The following is a 6,000-nucleotide window of genomic DNA, read 5'->3' on the forward strand; positions in this document are numbered from 1 at the left end:
CTCGGGAGCCCCCGGAGCCGGTCACCCCCACTGGGAGAGAGTCCACCCTTGCCAGCCCCACCGGCGTCCCCGTCACGGGCAGACGCAGGCGGGAACCTCGCCTCCCAGTGCAGGCTGCAGCAGGCCGGCACCACACCCACGCGCAGCCAGGAGCTTGGCTGCGGGCCACCCCACCAGGGCCCGGCAGGCCTGTGCTGAACCCCAGATTCACAAGGAAGCAGAAGGTCCTGCTTGACTGGGGGCTCAGCCACGGGATGGGTGGCGACCATGGGTCTGCCCAGCCTCAGGCCCTGCCCACCCCCCAGGCCTCAGAAGGCCGGCAGGCAAGCACCGGGCCGCTGGGCCAAGGTCAGTGTGCCCTGGACCTTGGAGCCGGTGGTAAAAGGAGGGCCGGCCTGGCCAGCTAGTTCCCTCCCGATTCGAGACCCGAGGCCAAGCAGGGGCTGAGCTGGACCCTCAGAGGTTCTGGGGCCTGGGGAGGGGTGGTCTCTGGCCCCTCCTAGGAGCCCCGCCTCCTGGAGCTCTGCGTTCCCCTCCCCAGGACAGCACTTCCCTCCTGCTGCCAGAAGTCAGGTGCACGCGGGAGCCTGGAGCCTGAGCCCGAGCCCAAATCCGTGGGTGAGGCCTGGACCGGCTCCTCTCACCCTGGGGTTGGGGTACTCACCCAGAGGTGCAGCCCTGGCCCTCGCAGGCAGTTCCATTTTCTCAGCATCGTCCTGCCTGCTGAGGCCACAGAGGGCCCCAACACACGCCACCCCTCCACCGCTCCGGTGGCCTGTGCTGCGGGCAGTCCCGGCCTGGCATGCCTGCGCAGGGCCACGGGCGTCCAGGGGCGTGAGCGAGGCGCCTGCCCGGCCCGAGGACTCTGCAGCCAGAGCACCTCCACGCCGCCGCAGGCCCCGCTGAACTTTCACCTTTGCCCCCGGCCTCACCGCCGCCACCTTCAGCACATGCCGGGCCACTCTGGCCCAACTGGTCTCCCTCCCCACGGCCAGCCCTGACTTGGCTCTCCCTGCCTTCCTGCCACCCGCCATGGCTCCCAACCTCAAACCTCGCACTCCCCGGCCACCTGCCCCCAGGCTGGCAGTGCCCCGGGGTGTCAAGGATCACACAGGCCAGCCCGCCAGTGAGAGGAGGACAGGCCTGAGTGTCCCCTGGGTGTCCCCACCACAGGACTTTGAGGACAGGGCCGGGGGGCGCAGGTGGCTCCCCAAAGCTGACCACCCCTGAGAGCCCCAGGCTTCTGCCATGAGACCAGTGGTCGGGCACTTGAGGGCTGCACTCTGCCCACCTTCCCAGGCCCAGCCCGGTCCCACCCCCAGCTGCCCCTCTGTGCAGCTGGGCCAGCGCTCTCCCAGCGGCTGGACTTGACCCTGGGACAGCAGCACAGTGGCTCATCGTCACTGGCTACCAGCCGCACGCCGTCACCCTGGCGTTCGTAACCCCGTAGGCAGAAAGAGGTCAGCCGCCCCATCTTACAGAAAGACCAAGGCCCGCGGTGGGACCGGGCCTTGGGGCCCAGGCCTCTGTGGCGGGGCCGGGCACTCCGTGCCTCTGACCCTGGCGTCATCTGGAGGCCTGCACGCATGCGCCTGCGTGTGTGTGCACCCGAGGGGTGGGGGGCGGCCGGAGATGACTCAGCACCCCACATTTTTCTGTCGATGGGAACATTAAGGGCCGAGTGTCCTCTTGTAGGCTGGCCCCTCGGGGCCCCCCCCAGCCCTGTCGGCAGGAGGGGCTCCTGGAAAGGCCAGATCCACCGTGGACGGGACTGTCAATCCCGTCTCAAGGAGGCGCCACTCCAAACCCGCCCTGCGCCCGACAGGCAGGTGCCAAGAAACGGGGTGCAAGGAAGGCGAGGGAGCCCTCTCCTGCCAGTGCCCCCAGGGCCCTGTCCCACCTGGAGCGGGAACCTGGGCACGAGTGCCCGCAGGGAGAGCCAGGAAGTGAGGGCGCCCAGGGCCAGGCTTGGGGGCGGGCTGGACCTGACCCTGGGGCGCGCCCCACTCCCGGGCTTGCCCCCCCCAGCAGACTAGTGGGGACTCTCGGGTCTTGTGGTCACCACCAGGGCAGGGTTGCTTCCTGAGCCCCTCTCGCAGGCCCCGCCACCCCGGGCGTGGGAGCCCACGGTCCGCCCCCCGCACCCCAGCAGTCCTCTCCAGGGCCACCTGCCCGGCCCGGCCCAAGGGGCACCGAGCGGCCCTGGCGGGTGAGCGCGGCCCCGGGCGCCAGCCCCCTCCCGGCGACGCCCCCCTCGCGGGAGCCCCCCTCGCCAGGCTGGCTTCGGGGAGCAGCGCGGCGCGGGCACCGTGGGCCCGCGGCCCGGGGAGGGGCCTGGAGAGGGGCTCCGGGCCGCCCCACTCCCCTCTCCGAGGCCTGGGGTGCCCCCGCGCACCCCCGACCCGCGTTCTCAGGAGCTGCCCGCGGGGAGCCGCGCGCCCCCAGCCAGCTCCGGGGCGCGGACAGCGAGCCCGGACCCGCCCGCCGGGGAGCCGGACCCCCGAGCGCGCGCTCCCCGCCCAGCCCGCCGCGCGCCTTACCCTCCGGGGCGCTGCTCCCGCCCCGCGCTCGGCCCCGCGCGAGCTCCGGCCAGCCGGTCCGTCGAGGCCCGGCCCCGCCGCCCCGCCCCGCCGCCCCGCCGCCCCGCCGCCCCGCCCCGCCCCGCCCCGCCCCGGCCCGCCCCGGCCCGCCCCGGCCCGCCCCGCCCCGGCCCGCCCCGGTCCGGCCCGCCCCGGGCGCCCGCAGCCCCCGGCCAGCGGGTCCAGGCCGGGGCGGCGCGCTGTCCTCGGCAGAGGCGCTCCCGCGGCCCCGTCCCCCGCCCGGGCCTGGCTGTGGCGCCTCGTCCGCGCGTGGCCGCGCCTGACACCCCCGCGCCGCCCCGGCCCGGCCCGCGCGTCCTGCTCCCGGGGAGGCGGCCTCGCCCGCCCGCGCCTCTCCTCCGGGCCTGACTCACCGGGCGGGGCCAGGTGCCTCCCGGCGCGCAGGGTCCAGCTCCGGCCTGGCGGGGCGCGCCCACGGGCCAGGCCCGGAGCGGGGCATCCCACTTGGGCTCCCTGCGGCCCCCAGCGCGGACACCTCCGCCTTCCACCCTGACACCCCGTCTCGGGGCGGAGCCCACTGGCCCTTGGCAGGTCTCAGGGGAAAGAAATGGCTTCCCGGGGACCCCGGGGCAGAGCAAGGCCGCCTAAGGGGAGGGAGCCAGCTGGAGGGCCAGAGGGGCCCCTAGGGAAGGGCCACTGCTCTGCGGGCTGCCGGGCTCAGCCCCTGGTCCCGGAGCCCAGGAAGGGTGAGCAGGGCCAGGAAGGGATCCCACCGGGGCCAGAAGGGGCCGGGGGAGGGCAGCGCAGCGGAAGCTGGCCCTTGGCCGGCCACAGTCAGCCAGCTGTCCTGCACGGGCCCAGCGCTTCGTCCAGGGGCCATCGAGCCGGGGCTCTGAACCAGGAGGGGCGGCACAGCAGCAGCTCTGGGTCATGCCAGGGTCCAGGCCCCTGAGGGCATGAGGAGACTGCGCCCCGCCATGGGGATGCTAGAAACAGAGCTTGGCCCACGTCACTGTCACCTGTGCCCGCACTGCCCAGCGATGGGTCCCGGGACCCAGAGAGGGGAGGCCCCGCCGGTGGGCGAGGGAAGCAGCGGGAGACACCAGAAACCAGGTGGCCTGGACGGGGCGGGAGCCCTGCAGAGAAAGGGGCAAAGGAGGGGCCGGGGGCGGGGGGGGTGGTGGTCGGGAAAAGGTCTTCCTCTGACACAGCCTGCTGGTCCCCCCTCTGGGTATGGGGCCCGCGTGACACCAGCTGCCCACAGCCCCACCCTCAGGGCTGTGCTTGGAACCAGACATGGGGGAGGTCGTCCGGGCCGTCTGGGGTGCCCACCTGTAACCCCCTGGCCGGCATCCTTCCGGAGGCATCAGCTGAGATTCACCAGCGCCCCAGCTCCTGCTCGGAGCCCACCTACACCCCAGCCTCACCCACCACGCAGCACAGAGCTCCCCGTCTCCCGCCCTGGCCCCACCGCTACGACTTCCTCCTCCAGCTCCCGTTCGTCAGGGCTGCGCCTGAGGTCGCCTCCGGACCCAGGGTTGTCCAGCACAGGCCCTGCTCAGGGGCCGCCCAGTGTGGATGACACCAACCTGGGCGCTTCTGGCCAGGCACCGTGAGCCCCTGGAGGGCAGGGCCTGTACCCCGGCTGCCCAGTACAGACCTGGCGGGAGGGGTGGGTCAGCGCCCGTCTCTCCCCCGTGAGCCTACGGAAGGTGTGGGCCGTGGGCCGTGAAGCCTGAGGCACCTTGTGGGACGGCGGGAGGGAGCTGGCCTAGAGCCCCAGAGGGCTGCCCTGGCGGGAGGCACAGCCCATGCCAGGCCTGAGGGTAGAAGGAACATGAGTGGTGGGTGGTGGGGCTCAGTCCAGGGCCAGCCAGGGACCCCTAACCCAACTGGCTCCCTCTCCCTCCCCAAACCAGCCGCTCCCTGCCCGCGACTGAGTGTCCTGAGCACCCAGGCCTGGCGGCCGCGGAGAACCACAACAAATGATTTTTACAGGAGAGCAGTGTCAGGCCAGCCTCGCCAGGCAGCAGGCCCCGGCCCTGTGGGTGGAGGACGCAGGGCCCGCCATGCACGCGTGTTTCTATTTTGACATCCTGGCCTGCTTCTCTCAGTCCCGGGGGCCCAATTTGGAACCTGAAAGCAACCTTTCTATTCTGGTCCCACTTCCGGCCACGGTGGGGTGGAGGGCGTGGGTGTTCGTACACACAGCGGTCTGCCCACCCAGAGGCTCTCTCCTGGTGGCCTGCCCGCCCCTCCCCGTCATGTGACCACCAGGAAGGCCTGGGACCCGGAAGGGGAAGACTGCCCGGGGCCTGGGAAGAGGAAGCTGTGGTGCCCACGCCCCTCCGGGATGTCTCCCAGCCCCCTCCTGGCCAGCCATGGACACTGGGCGAAGCATGGACGGTGCAAAGTAGCTGGGTGACTGCAGAGCCCCTGCAATGAGCTGTGGGCGACTGAGCAGGACCCCATGAAGGGGAACTGTTGTAGAGCAACCCCGATACAAAACGGGGTGCCTGTGGGTCCTCACCCGTGCGCTTAAAAGGACTTATCAATGCTCCACTGCAGGCGCACGCGAAAGGTTCATAAAAGGTTTATTGACAAGGGAAGGGGAGATGAGGAAATGCACAGCTCAGGGAGAAAAGTGGGAGACAAAGTTTTAAAGGCGTCCTCCCCGATCCGCCGATCTGGAATCCCAAAGGGCGCTCTGAGAGCCGGCTGCGAGCAGGGAGCCGTGAAGCCAGGAGGCGAGCGATCGCCAGCCCCCAAGGCCCACGTGTCTGGTTTTTATACCCAACCTGGCTGCTTAACGCCACCCTCAGGTCCCAGCCACCCTCCCTTTGGTGGTGACGGGATGTGTCTTTCCCAGTGTCCTGATGGCTTTGGTCTGGAGTGGGGGTGGCGTCCACGAAGCCTGCATGGGATTAGCTCAGGACATCCTCTCCCCCTAACAGAACCACCAGGAGCAGCTCAGCACCCCCAGGCCCCGGGTGGCAGGAGTGAGCAAGGGAGCCTCCTGGCCCACAGGCCCTCCAGCCCCTGCCCCCGCCCAGCACCCCAGACAACCCCCCCTCCACCCTTTCACTTGCCCATCCTCAGGGTGGACTTTGCCCTTTATTCCCACTCCGGAGGGCTCCCCAAATTATGCTGCAGCCCTGGCACAACCCCTTCCAAACATGCCACCCTTGGCCAGTCGCCCGCACTCATGGCTGCACCCTGACCAGACTCAGGGGCCCCTGAGCGCCAGGTCCAGTACCTGCCGGCATCCAGAGCAGCACCCAGGATGGCCCGGCCTGGCCCGCAGCAGACCCTGCCCCAGCTGCCTCCCTCCCCCAGCCTGCCCCAGCTACTAGAGGGGTGGGAGGCCGCGCTGTGCAGGTTCTGGGGAAGGGACGGTCTTCCCAGGGTTGGGGAGCAGAGTCATTTCTTTTGTCCTCTGGGGCGCAGGCTGTAGCTGGTG

This window comes from Talpa europaea (genome assembly GCF_964194135.1).
Source record: "Talpa europaea genome assembly, chromosome: 5".
NCBI classification, from domain to species: Eukaryota; Metazoa; Chordata; class Mammalia; order Eulipotyphla; family Talpidae; genus Talpa; species Talpa europaea.